Raw genomic sequence first — 14,130 nt, 5'->3', positions numbered from 1 at the left:
GGAGTTAGTGCATTGAGGTGTCCTTAGAAAAACCCTGGTTGCAGGAGGCCATGAGAGCCCAGATTAAGCCAGTGGCTGTGAAATGGAAAAAAGGGGAAGGAGATCGGAGAGAGAGATGTTTGTAAAATAGGAAGTATTTGGCAATATTTGGCTGCGGGTTGTATGGAACACGTCTTGTATAGGGCTCCAAGTCCTATTGCTCTCAACTGATTCCAGCCAGAGCCTTGGCTACGAGCTCCTCTGGGATTTTGAGCAGCTTCATGCATTTTTTTTTTTTTTAAGATTTTATCCATTTATTTGACAGAGAGAGACACAGCTAGAGAGGGAACACCAGCAGGGGGAGTGGGAGAGGGAGAAGCAGGCTCCCTGCGGAGCAGGGAGTCCAATGTGGGGCTCCATCCCAGGACCCCGGGATCAACACCTGAGCCGAAGGCAGACGTTTAACGACTGAGCCACCCAGGCGCCCCAGCTTCATGCATTTTCAACCCGACAACAAGCACACAGAACTATGTGCTTCTAGCTTCCTGCCATGGGGCTTCTGTGCCCTTCAGGACCTGTTTGGCACTCAGTGTTCCTAACAGGGGGATATTGGGGATTCAATATCCTGTGGAGCCTCCCCTGATGAATGGAACTGGGAGCCAACAGACACATGCTTCTTTTCTGTTTTTCTAGTGGGGAGACTGGAGGTCCGTTTGATAAGGTGATCGAGCACCCAGTAGCCTGTAGCGTTGGCCAACTTGATATCAATCACATCCTTCTAGTGGTCTCCGCCCTCTCCTGCCCCTCACTTCTGACCCCTGGGATCCCACTACCAGACAAACTGCTTGAATGTCAGCCATCGTCTCTAGCTCTGCTTTCGGGATAAGCTAGGTAAGAGAGGTTGGGCTTGTGGACACAAGAGGATGGTGGGCTTATGAAGAGGAAAGGAAAACCGTGGATCTGAGTCAGGCTGCTGCATTCAGGTTGGGTTGCACGGAGATGGAGGCAGCAAATGGGACTCTGGTCACAGAAAACCCAGTTGGCAGTTCAGCGATAGTGCTAGCCAGAGCGTTCCTGAGATTAGAACAGAGGTTTCTGAGCTCCTAACTCTAGCTTCTGATACCTGCAATGATGATTCTTCAGTTGCTTCTATTTCTCCGGGGGTAGCCGTCTGTAGTGGTTATCTATTGCTCCAGAACAAGTCCTGCAAAAACTTGGAAGCTTAAAACAACAAACACATGATCTCACACGGTTTCTGCGAGTCAGGAATTTAGGCATGTGTAGCCGGGTCAGAGTCACTCATTAGGTTGCAGTCAAGTTGTTGGCTGGGACTTCTGTATATAAAAAGTTGACTGGGAGGTCTGCTTCCAGCTAAACTCGCGGTGCTATTCTCAGAGACTTCATTTCCTCACTACATGGGCCTCTCCACGGGGCTCTTCACGACATGGCTTCCCACAGAGAAAAACATGTATTGGGAAAGAGAGAACACCCAAGACAGAAGCCGAAGTTTCTCATTCAGCTTGGAAATGATGTACCATCCCTTTTGTTAGATGCTGTTGGTCTCACAGACAACCTTGGTACAATCTGGTAGGGGGAATACACAAGGGTATGATTACTGGGAAGCGGGGATCATTGGGGATCATCTTGGAGCATGCAACCACACAGTATTCATTTCCTTCTTTTGAAGAGATATTTATTATATATGTAAAGTATGCACTTACTAAACATAAAAATCAAACATTGCCAAAAAATTTAAATGAAGAGTAAAACTCTTCCTAATGCCCTACTCCCAGGTCCAGTCCTCATAGATAATCACCATTAGCTGTTTGTTTTCTTTTTCCTAGTGTTTAACAACTGTGTTTAAAAACTATAAATAGTATACTTTAATCTCTAAACTTGTCAGAGATTTTGTTCACTTACACAGCTCCCACTTCCATTACCCTTCTACCTCCCAAATATGTTACGTAATTATTTTTAATTCCTCTACTGGTTGCCTTAGTAGTATAAAGCATGTATTTGAACATCTGTTTCTGATCAATCACATGTAAACATTATCTCTTGACTCCAGTATATAAGGTGTGAAATTTAGTAACACTTCGCCTCACTTCTGACTTCTGTCAGCTATGCCATTCCTTAGAGAAACCTTGGAGGCTAGCAATATTTACATTCTGTTGTGTAAGTATACTTGCTTTTATTGCATTTAGAAAACAGCTGTGCAGGTCTCTAGCAGGATGACATTGCTGAAGCCAGCCCTCTGTATATTCAAGGAAAAGTGGTACAACATTTAGTTCTGACCTTCCTGGCAGCCTAACTCTTCATAGGGAAGACCTATTATCTGTTTTACAATGGAAAAATGTTAGCCTAGACTCCCTTCCTTAGAAGGAGAAGGGATCTGTGTCTTTGAAGAGCTCATGATTTAACCACCATTTTACTAAGAATAGCAACCATTTATTAAGCATTGTCTATATGCCAGGGGCATACATTATCTCTTTCTCTCAAACAACTTTGAAAAGAAGTTACTATTACTCCATTTTCATAGACAAACAGGCTCAGCAAGTTAAGACAACTTCTCTGAAGTCACCTAGCCAGGAAATTCAAAATTAGGATTTGAACCTAGGACTGCTGGGCTCCAAGCCATTGCGTCCAAAGGGTTTCTCTCTGTGGCTTGATGAAAGATGAATAAATATGGCGACATTTCAAGAAAGCTCAATTTTTTTCTTAACTGTTTTCTCAACTGCAAGAGTGTTTTCAAAAGTAGCATTTGGCATAATTCTCATCTTCCCTCATGTACAATACTATTTTAAGAAGTCAAGGCTTGTTTATTGGGAGAAAGCTGGTATAGGACTTTGAAGGACTCTCTTGCAAATGATGGATCTATAATCTTGTGGAGAGAAAGGGGCAAGTTTTTGTTTGTTTTTTTAAAATGAGACTGAAGTTTGAGTGTATCCCCAGGGAAAGGGGACCATATTTGACGAATTAGAGTAAATTAGTGCATGAGTGTTACTTAAAAGTGAGACTTAGACAATTCAGATCTGCAAGGATTCTGAGACTGACGGGCTACCTACTACACTAATGAGGCACCTTAGATCTGCAAGGATTAATCAATTACTATAATATGTGTAGGATATTGCCAAGGAATTCTTCCAAAAGATAGGATTTGGGAAAAATGAGTAACCTACTTGTCCGTTGAATTTTTATTTTGGGGGTGCCTGGGTGGCTCAGTTGATTAAGTGTCTACCTTCAGCTCAGGTCACCATGTCAGGGTCCTGGGATCGAGCCCCGGCTCAGGCTCCCTGCTCTCAGGGGAGCCCGCTTCTCTCTCTCTTCCCTGCTCACGCTCTCTCTCGCTATCCTTCTCTCTTTCAAATAAATAAATAAAATCTAAAAAAAAAAAAAAAAGGAAATTCTTATTTTGATAGATATCCCAGCATTATGTGCTAGCAAAGCAAACAAACAAAATCACGCACACACAAAACCAAACAAAAAATAGGTGGGAGGTGCAAATAAAAGGCTAAATAAATTATGATACACACATGAAATGGAATCTGTTGTGTCCCTGTAGAGAGCAAAATGGAGTCTCTCATGTCAAGCAGGAGCCTGTGTCCAGCAATGACGCAAGCAGTTAAGGTACTGCAGCTAGGAGACACTGCGGGGACCCGCATCAGCTGACACCCCAAAACTAATACCGAGCAGAACCAGAGCAGGTCTGCAGGGGCCGAGACCGATTCAATCCCCTGTAAAAAGGGGAGGATTTTGGCAGCATACTGTCAGACTCTTTAGACCTGACCCTTCCACATCTGACCACTTAAAAAAGGCAACTGCTGCCGAAGGCTCTGCCCGATGGATCTCCGACCAGATCTGAGACCCTTCCCTGCTTGAACATCAGAAGCAGTAGGTGCCAGGAGCTGACCCGGAGCCCACCAAGGCCTCCTCGCAGCTCGCGCCCGCAGACTGACTTCGCCTTCGGTTCGTTCACTTCCCGCACCCTTCTGTTGTCTCGTTTGTGGTGTGGCTTGTCTTCTGCCCTGCTCTGCGGGCTGTGTGAGAAGCCAAGTTTAATCACACGGTGAAATGTCATCGAGTTCGGAGTCCTGAACCTGCTTCCTAATTGCGCTTTAACTTTGCTTTACGACTGAACACAGCCGACACTGCGGAAAGCCAGAGGTGGCGCATGCGCCCTGGCGGCGTGCTCACGGCGGCCGCGCCCACCTGCTAACCGGCAGCTGGCGGGTCTCTCGACGCCCGCGGGCCCCTGCAATTCCGTCAACGTATGCCCGCCCGTGGATGCCGTTACTCTGCGTTTCGTTCCGGGCTGTAATTAGTAAGCCCAGTCCTCTAGATTTCTCCCATAAACTCCCATTTCTGAAGCTCTCTATTGCTAATTTGGCTTGACCTCCCCCTCCTGGCAAGATCCAACTATTCTCCCCAGTTATTGCGGATTTCACCATTGCCAAAACCACATGATGTTTGCTAAATAACTGAAAAAACGTTTTCTTTAATTTGTTAGGCTGTTCGGATGGGCAGAAGGTGAAAAGGAGGAATATTATTATACCTACGACCTACAGGAAATCCTCCACAGAGGATGACTTCCAGTCTATGGGTTCATTCCGTAACTGCTCCGAACAACAATGCCCTGGACGCGGACCAAGTGAGAATGCGTACCCAGCAGAGCTGTAATTTTTTAGTTCTATTTAACCGATTCTGTCTCCTTGAATGTAAATAACCTCTCTTCGTACTTTGAAATTTTGCTATTTAAAATGTACTCAGTACAAATTTTAAAGTAGATTAAAAAACAAATCTTTCCAAATTTATTTCAAAGATAAATGCCACCTACAAGTCTTGTCATCAGATATTACTCAATAGATCCATGTGTGCCTGAGGCATTATCAGTAATGTGTGGGGGGTTGGTAGGTTTTTTTTTTTTTTCTATTTTACATTCTCTTCTCCCTCTTCTGTTTGAGTTAATGGTGGTGGGTGGATTTGCAGACAGCAGCTCTCTCCTCCCCCAGGACTGGATGCAGAGAAGGTGAATTTTTTCTCTACAGAACCCCACTTTTTAAAAAAGTGCATGGCCCCTTCTTTTCAGGCAGTGGAAACAGGGAAAAAAATAAAATAACAGAACATAGTCAGCATCCTTTATAATTGTTTATCAGTGGATATGTGTGAGATAATAAGAAATATAGGTATTGGCTTATGCCCTAAGTTCCTGACACAAAGCTCCTAAAACCCTTGTAAATTAGGGTGCTATGAAAATCTTTTCTGGGGCGCCTGGGTGGCTCAGTCGTTAAGCATCTGCCTTCAGCTGGGGTCAGGATCCCAGGGTCCTGGGATCAAGCCCCGCATCAGGATCCCTGCTCGGCGGGAAGCCTGCTTCTCCCTCTCCCACTCCCCCTTTTGTGTTCCCTCTCTCGCTGTCTCTCTCTCTGTCAAATAAAAAAAAAAGAAAAAGAAAAAGAAAATCTTTTCTTCTAACACTTATTTGTGGACCCCAGTTACTGACACAGAGCTCCTAAATCCTTTGGAATTTCCTAGGGGATAGCAGTGTCTTTTGTTCTAATGAGGTGGTTCTTGGTGGGCCTCTGTGGGGATGGTCACCAGAAAGACCAAGACATGATTAGAAGCTTGGAATTTTCGGCCCCACCTTCCATTCACAAGAGGGGAGAGGGGCTGGAAATAGAGTTACTAGATGCTCATGCTTACCTACCAAACCTCTATAAAAATCTGAATACTGTGGTGTTGAGTAACTTCCAGGTTGGTGAACACACCCATGAACAGGGAAGATGGTGCACCCCAACTGCACAGGGACAGAGGTTCCTGTGCTTAGGACCCTTCCAGTCCTCACCCTATGTATCTCTTCATAAGATTGTTCACCTGCATCCTTTATTATATACTAAACTGGTAAACGTGTTACCCTGAGTTCTGTGAACTGTCCTAGCAAATGACTGAATCCACAGCAGGGGGTCATGGGAACCTCTTCTTTGAAATGAAGTCAGACAGAAGTTGGGGATAACCTGGGGACCTACTACCTGGGATTGGCCTCTGAAGTAGGGGACAGTCTCCTGAGACTCTGCCCTGAAAGCCGTGGGGTTGGCGCTAACTCTGATTAGTGTCAGAATTGAATTGAATTATGGGACACCCTGCTTGTGTGGAATTGCTTGATGTGTGGAAAACCCACACGGCTGGTGTCGGAAGTGTCGAGGGTGGTAGTAGTAAAGGAGAGGAAAGGAGAAACACGGGAGTGTGGCTTTCTGACGCGAGAGGTGATTGTTCCATTCTACTTGATGTTTTCTGCAGAGTTTGAATATTAAGAGAGATGTTTCCTTTGGAAGAAGAGCTTATAAGATGTGTTGAATGTCATTGTCCCCATCTTGTCCTTTCTCAAGCAATATGATATCTTACTTGAAATTCTGTTTTCTACGTAATAAAATGCATAAATAAATCAAGATCATTGGAAACATACTTTCACCCCAGAATACAGATGACCAAAGGGCCTTATTTCACAAAAATGAATGCAGTTTAAAATCTTGGTTAGAAATCTTGCAGAATCTTTTATTCTTTCCAGTAAAATTGAGACTTTTGCTACAATGAAGACAAGAAGCAAATAATTAAACCCAAATGAGAACTTGCCCAAGAAAGTTTTTATTTTATTTTTTTAGGCCGGCTCAAATATAAAAATAAAAATCAGCCAACATGCTAACTTTAGTGTTGTCCTTCTGCTTCGCAAGATAAAGTGTACTGATGGCAAATACTTAAAAAACAGTGGCCTAAAGAAAACTTTTTTCTTGTAGAAGGAATTTCCCCAGAGGCAGGGACGCAATCTTAGTCTGGGATCAAAAAACATTGTCATAAAACAGACTCCCCTCTGTTTTCACAGAAATTGATGATTATCAAAAGAATTTTAGAATTACTAAAAAAAAACTTAGGGCCAACAGACTGAGGATGGAGAAAGGGCAGATGCTTAACTAAATTCCTTTACATGGGTCATTTGGTGGTTGGGAAGAATTGATTTGTTACATTTGTCTTTAAACTCTCTCTCTTCCTCCTTCTCACATTGCCTTAAATTTTCTGTCCTTGTGTCTTCCGTGGCTGTTAAGAATGAATGAGCTTAGTTGATAATTAGACTAAATGACTCTTCCTTGGGAGTCATTAATCAACAATGCCGGGTTTCTTAGAGGAAGGACTCAACTCAAAAGGACTTTTTTGAATTCTGAAAGACAGGCTCTCAAGGCTGTTGAAGGTGATTGAAGAAGAAAGCCTAGCTTTTCCGAATGCCTCAGTGCTCTCTGTTAAGTAGAAGGGATAGGATTGGTGCGACAAAGTAAAGCACGTCTCCTTTTTCTGCTCAGTGAATGTAAAGCACATATTTTATTTTTCTGTTCAGCATCCATGTTTTGGGGGCATTACCTCTCCTCCATGTCATTCTATGTCATAGGGCTGTAGATCATAGGACTTCAGCCATGACCATGGGGGATGGGGGAGGGATAGATGGTAGGCACCTGACCCAAGCTAAGCCAATCAACTTCTTCTCCTGGGAGTTGAACCTTTAGGGGAGATACCAGATAGAAGATGGTTTGGAGATGGGCCCCCTGGTGGCTGGAGCCCAAGCAGCTGTCTCTGAATTCATATTCCTCAGGTACCCGGGGCGACCCTGCTTCCTGTCCTGGTGGCTGTGGTGTTTGGTTCTTCCTTTACAATGCTGAGAAGTCAGAAAACCCAGAATATTTTCAGTAAACCCCTCTTTTTAGCTTACTATGGTGATGGGGTTTTGGAATATAGGTGAGGTTCAGTGAGGCGGAGTCTGGAGCCAACGACTAAGAAAGAATTCTTGAGATGTCTTTGGTGCAAAACGGTGGTTTTATTAAAGCACGGGGACAGGACCTGTGGGCAGAAAGAAAGAGCTGCTGCCCTGAGGTTGTGAGCGGTGGCTGATTATATACTATGGGGTTGGGGGGCGGGGGTAAGGAAAAAGGAGGTTTCAAAAGAACTTTCATATGTTAAAGAGGACCTACAAGATACTGAGGCCTTGCCATTGTCAAGTTAAGGTGGTTTTTCCCCTCTAGCAAGGCATTAACATTAAGATAGTTGGGAGATTCCTGGAAGAATGTCACACATGTCCCACCCAGGAGTAGGGGGGTGGGGGGAAGTTGCAGAGTGTCCGCTTATGCTTTGTCTTCCCCCAGCCTTCTGCTCCCTCATCATTTAGAAAAACTAGGGTTTAGGGGCATCTGGGTGGATCAGTTGGCTAAGCATCTGACTTTAGATTTTGGCTCAGGTCATGATCTCAGGGCTGTGAGATTGAGCCTCGGTTGGGCTTGATGCTGGGTGTGGATTCTGCTTAAGATTCTCTCTTTCCCTCTTCCTCTCCCCACCCTCCACCCCTGCTCTCTCTGGAAAAAAAAAAAAAAAGAAAGAAACACTAGGGTTTAGATATTTAAGCATATATTTGGTAGAGTGCTGACAGATGAATTTTTACTTTATTGCCATATTTCCTAAATCAGTAATTCATCTTTAATCATCTGAATTTTTAATGATGATTTAGAGTATTTCACTTATTTGGGTCATTGAAATGGGTATTTAATAAAATGGCTATTATGATTTCAGATAGTCAAACACTAATGCCTTTTTTCATGAAGGAGATAGATAAATCCTTTCCAAGATCACCAGCCAAAACAAAACAAGTTCCAATTTTGTTAATCTGTGCATGTATATTACAACTCTGGACTTTCAGTGAGTTTATCATTTCTTAATAGAAATAATTAACCTGTATCAGTCAGAACAATGATTCTCAACCTGGGGCAATTTTGTCCCCCAGATGACACATGGGGATGTTTGTGGATGTTTTTTGGTTGTCACAAATGGGTTGGGGGAGAGGCTACTGGCATATAACGGATAGAGGGGATGCTTTAAACATTCTACAGTAAGAATGGCGACCCTCCACAATAAAGAGTTGTCCAGCCCCAAATATTAATAACGGTGCTGAGGTTGAGAAGCCCGAGGAATGCAAATGCTCCTTGAGAAGAAACAGTTTCACCCCAAACTTAGTTCAAGATTGAAAGCGCCCTTTAAGGCATTACCATATTCCCAGACCTCTAGGTTCAATGACATACTCCCCACAGGCTTTGTGGCATTCTGTTTGACAACTTAAGTCTAGACTTTGTCATTAACTGAAGTTTGACCTGTGCCTCAGTTTCTTTTCCCGGAAAACAAATAGTGAGATGATTGAGAGGTTTCTGGTGACATTATATGATTCATGAATAGCAGTTCTGAATCTTAAACACTTGTAAGAGAGATGACACTGGGCTTAGGCTTTTGTGAACATTTAACCATGTAGAGAAGATCTGAATCCAAAGATGTTGCCTCCTCGTGCCTGGACATATCTGGTACAGCCATGTAGTGCTCAGGAGCCAGGCGATGAATGCCTTCATTGTGTCTCCTAGAGAGTCTCATTGATGCCTATTGTTCCACTCATCCCTTACATGGAAGCTCTGATCTCAGCCCGCTCCTCAAACTACACCCATCTTTTGGCCATCTCCTCCTCTTTTCTTTCCTTCCTTCCTTCCTTCCTTCTTTCCTTCCTTCCTTCCTTCCTTCCCTCCCTCCTTCCTTCCTTCCCTCCCTCCCTCCTTCCTTTTTTCTTTCTTTCTTTCTTTCTTTTTCTTTCTTTCTTTCTTTCTTTCTTTCTTTCTTTCTTTCTTTCTTTCTTTCTTCCTTTCTTTCTTTTCTTCCTTCCTTTCTTTCTTTCTCTCAGATTTTATTTATTTATTTGAGAGAGAGAGAGAGCAAGAGAGTGAGAGAGCACGAGTGGGATGAGGGGTAGAGGGAGAAGCAGGCTCCCCGCTGAGCTGGGAGCCTGATGCCGGGCTTGATCCTAGGACCCTGAGATCATGACCTGAGCTGAAGGCAGGTGCTTAACCACTGAGTATGCAGGTGCCCCTCCTCCTCTTTCATTTCACTCACTCGGTTCTCAGGTCTATGTTATCATAAATCTCCATCTCAAATCCTCATCTTTCTCATGAGCGCTGATTTCCAACAGTCTTTTAGGCATCTCCACATGGATGGTGATCATAATGATGATGATAATAATAGGAATAATAGTGAAGCTAGCTAACACTACTGATCTCTTGCTATCAGCAAAGCTCTTCATTTTTATCAGCTTATTTAACCCTCAGAGGTACTCAGAGGTTAAGCAACTTGTTCAAGATCAAACAATTAGTATATAGTACATCTGGGATGCAAAACTGTTAATGTTCAAAATTCCACGTGTCCCTGATGGATGCATTAGTTTCTTTCTTACACAGCTTATCTTGCTGGGTTCCCTGAAATGATAGATGCCATCCATTAGGCTAGAGCTCTTAAATCCTCCTCTCATCTCCTTATATTTACAACTGATCAGTTTCCAAGAATTTACTGTCAAATCCATCCTTTCTTTACCCACCGCTCCTACTGTCATTGCTTCTACTGCAGATCTTCATCACTTCATCACTCCCCATCTGACAATCGCTCCTGAACAAAATGACCTGCTTTGAAACTTTTCCTTCCTGGTATTCATTCTGCTACCTTCTTTTTTCTTTCTTTTTTTTTTTAAGATTTTATTTATTTATTAGAGAGAGACAGCGAAAGAGGGAACACAAGCAGGGGGAGTGGGAGAGGGAGAAGCAGGCCTCACGCTGAGCAGAGAGCCCGATGTGGGGCTTGATCCCAGGACCCTGGGATCACCACCTGAGCCGAAGGCAGATGCTTAACCGGCTGAGCCACCCAGGTGCCCCTGCTACCTTATTTTTTCTTGTATCAGAGTCCTTACTCTGACATTCAATGCCCTCCATGATGGAGGCCCAACTGTGGCATTCTACCTGTAATACCCACCCAAAGTGGTTTTCATTGTTTATCATATCATACACATCTTAAGTTTCTTGAGTTCATTCCTTTTTTTTTGTTTTTTAAAGATTTTTAAAATTTATTAGAGAGAGAGAGCACAAGCAGGGGGAGTGGCAGAGGGAGAGGGAGAAGAAAGCTCCTGCTGAGCAGAGAGCCCGATGTGCGACTGGATCCTGGGACTCCAGGATCATGACCTAAGCCGAAGGCAGACGCTTAACCAAATGAGCCACCCAGGCGCCCCTGTCTTCTCATTCCTAATGGTAATACAAGACCATACTTATTGTGGTTGAGAAAAGCTAGCTTACCTCTTCCTTGCACTTACAGAACAATACACGGACTCTTTATTTAGAGGGCCTAGGCTTCTTGTGGTGCTCAGGACGGATCTGCTTTCCTTTCTTTATTCATGTTTCTTTACCCTGGAATGTCCATCTTCTGTCCCCACCCTTTCTCTGACTACCAAAAGCTTTTAAAGCCCAGACCTTTCTCTGATAAACCTTCCTCAAGTCAGAAGTATTTATTCCTTCTGTGATCCCAAAGAATATTTTAATGTTTGTTACTCATATATATTGTAAGCTTCTCAGGCAGGGACACTGTGACTTATTCATTTTTGCATTTTCTGAGCTCTCATCCATTACGGGTTGATATGTATGTAACTCTTACATATAGAAAGAGCTCAGTAAATATTTGATGATAAATTATATCTCTTTATAATTGGTTAATGTAGAATGTACATGGAGTACAAGGAAGTAAATTTACACAGTGCTGAAGTTTTCATTTCAGTAACAATTCATGGGTATATGTACAGGGTTATTAATTATGGATGTTATTTCTAATAATAAAATATTGGGAAAAAAGAATTGTATCTCTTGAAGTTCCTTTTAGTTCTCTGATTCTAAAATTATCATTCATTATTTATTTCTTTAAATAAAGAAAGAATTGCTTTGGGATAAATATTTCTCCCTGAGGGTAGAAATATGTTAGGGCTATTCTACAAACTAAAAGTACATAAGGAGTTTAATCACGGTATAATTAAGAGCTAGAGTTTTATGGAAATGCCAGTGAATTTTGCCACAAAAGAATAATGAGCTTCTTTCTTATGAAAACGATATGATCTGTGGGACATTACTTTTAAAGGAAGTGAGAACTGTGCATAAAAATGGTCAGCTTCATTAACAGTGCAATTAAAAATTTTTTTCTTTTGTCTTTATTTTCTGTTATGAAAGTAACCTAGACAAGATACTGATTAAGCATGAAGTCAGGACTCAAGATATCCCATGTATTTATTTTAGTTTGTTTGTATTAGTAACTTCAATACTTAGTGATAGAAAAGTTTGCAGTGCAAACGAATATCCAGGTCTCCTTTCCTTCTTGGGAACACAGGACTACACAGGACTTGGACCTAAGCAGAGCCATGTGATGGTTCTGGCCAAGAAAATTTGAATGGGAGTGATGTGTGACAGTGGAAAAGCCAACATGTTTCTTCCATTCTCTTCCCTTGTCTTAGCAATCATAGAGGAGACTGTGGGCTGAAATGACAGAGATGCAAGGTTAAAGCAGCCCTAATTATGTATGTGTTTGGAGGTACCTAGGTGGCTCAGTTGGTTAAGCGACTGCCCTCCCTCATGTGCTCTCTTTCTCTCTCTCATTCTCTCTCTCTCAAATAAATAAATAAATAAAATCTTAAAAAAAAAAAAGAAATTATATATGTGTTTGTTTGTTTTTTGGCAAGTAATTATTTTATGTATTTACCAGCAACTTAAAGCAGACATGAATGAACAGGAATACTTGGAGGATGACCGTAATTGAAAAACATTTCAACATATCCAGAGTCTAGTTAGAACAGTATGGTATCATATAATATAAATAACTGTTCATTGAAATTTCCATTTATTTTAATAATAAAATTTTTTTCTTTCTTATATGTGAATGAACCCTTATTTTGCTTTAAAATTAATAATCACAGTTGAATAAGTAATAGTTTATTTTTCTAATCAAGTGACTGACTTGCTGAATATTAAAGGCTCAACAAATGTTGCATCTTATTATTTTCATCAAACAACAAGAGTTTCTATTTTGATTATTCCTGGTAAATAGTAATTTTTTTTCTCCACTCGTTTCCATTTGCCAAGCAGTTTAACAGATGGACAGTTTAACATGGTCGTTTTTGCTCTAAGCATTTCTATCAGATGAATCCTCATTTCCAGAGCAGTAGCTGTTGGCAATCTTTTCTTTAAAGTCCATCCCAGGACTTCTTTATCATGGTTGGCCAAGAGTCCTGCTTTGGCTGCCACACCTTTGTTCTGCTGCATGTGATATTCCTGAACTCTCATGGATAATCTTTGCATCATTAAAATATACATATATATTTTTAAAGATTTATTTATTTATTTCAGCGAGAGTGGGGGGCAGAGGGAGAGGGACGGAGAGAGAATCTCAAGCAGACTCCCCAGTGAACACAGAGCCCGACGCGGGGCTCCATCTCATGACCCTGAGATCATGACCTGAGCTAAAACCAAGAGCTGGATGCCCAACTGACTGAGCCACCCAGGTGCCCCTCATTTAAAAATATTTTTATAAGCAATGTTCTGAACAGGTGGTCTCATCAGGTTTTACTTCTTTTGTTGTGTGGTCTGTAACACTGTCCAAAAAGGAGGTTTCTGTAAATTTATTGTAGGCTCCAAGAATTTCCTTACACTGTTTTATCTGATCAGATCCTGGTATTTGTGCAGCCATATTCTTTTGGTACATTTATTAGCTACCCTTTCTGATGATGCATGAGTTTCCATTTGGCTCTGGAAAAGCAACTGTTGACTCCAGGGAGGCCTGATGTCTTAAGTATGGGCTTTCCCATCCACCAGTATGAGGCTGGGAGGCTGTACTGCCCCTATAATAACCCACTTAACAGATGAGGAGACCGAGATAGAGAAATTTTTTTTAAAGATTTCTATTTATTTATCTGAGAGAGAGCAAGAGAGAGGAGAGCGAGAGAGAGCACAAGCAGGGGGAGGGGCAGAGGAAGTGGAAGAAGCTGATTCCCTGCTGAGCAGGGAGCACAATGTGGGGCTTGGTCCCAGGGATCTCAGGATGCTGGGATGAGGACCTGAGCCAAAGGCAGATGCTTAACTGACTGAGCCACCCAGGTGCCCCGACATAGAGAAATTTAACTCACCTAGGGTCACAGAATTCATAAGGTTTAGAGCTGGGATTTAAACCTACATTTGATCTGATACCAAGGTTCACTTACTTCCTGCATATGCTCTAGAGTCATCTGGTTTA

At 42.3% G+C, this 14,130-nt stretch overlaps 1 long non-coding RNA gene across 1 annotated transcript in view; it reads left to right on the top strand.

Annotated features, from left to right (window-relative positions):
* Window positions 1-11,654, top strand: part of LOC118532087 (uncharacterized) — a 76,137-nt gene extending 64,483 nt beyond the window's left edge. Inside the window, exon 6 of the long non-coding RNA XR_013449752.1 lies at window positions 10,943-11,654. This is a non-coding gene — a long non-coding RNA (uncharacterized LOC118532087). The remainder of the gene's footprint in view (window positions 1-10,942) is intronic.
* The last annotated feature ends 2,476 nt before the right edge of the window (window positions 11,655-14,130 follow it).

Source organism: Halichoerus grypus, chromosome 7 (genome assembly GCF_964656455.1).
Source record: "Halichoerus grypus chromosome 7, mHalGry1.hap1.1, whole genome shotgun sequence".
Taxonomy (NCBI): Eukaryota; Metazoa; Chordata; class Mammalia; order Carnivora; family Phocidae; genus Halichoerus; species Halichoerus grypus.
This window is presented reverse-complemented; position numbering and strand designations above follow the sequence as displayed.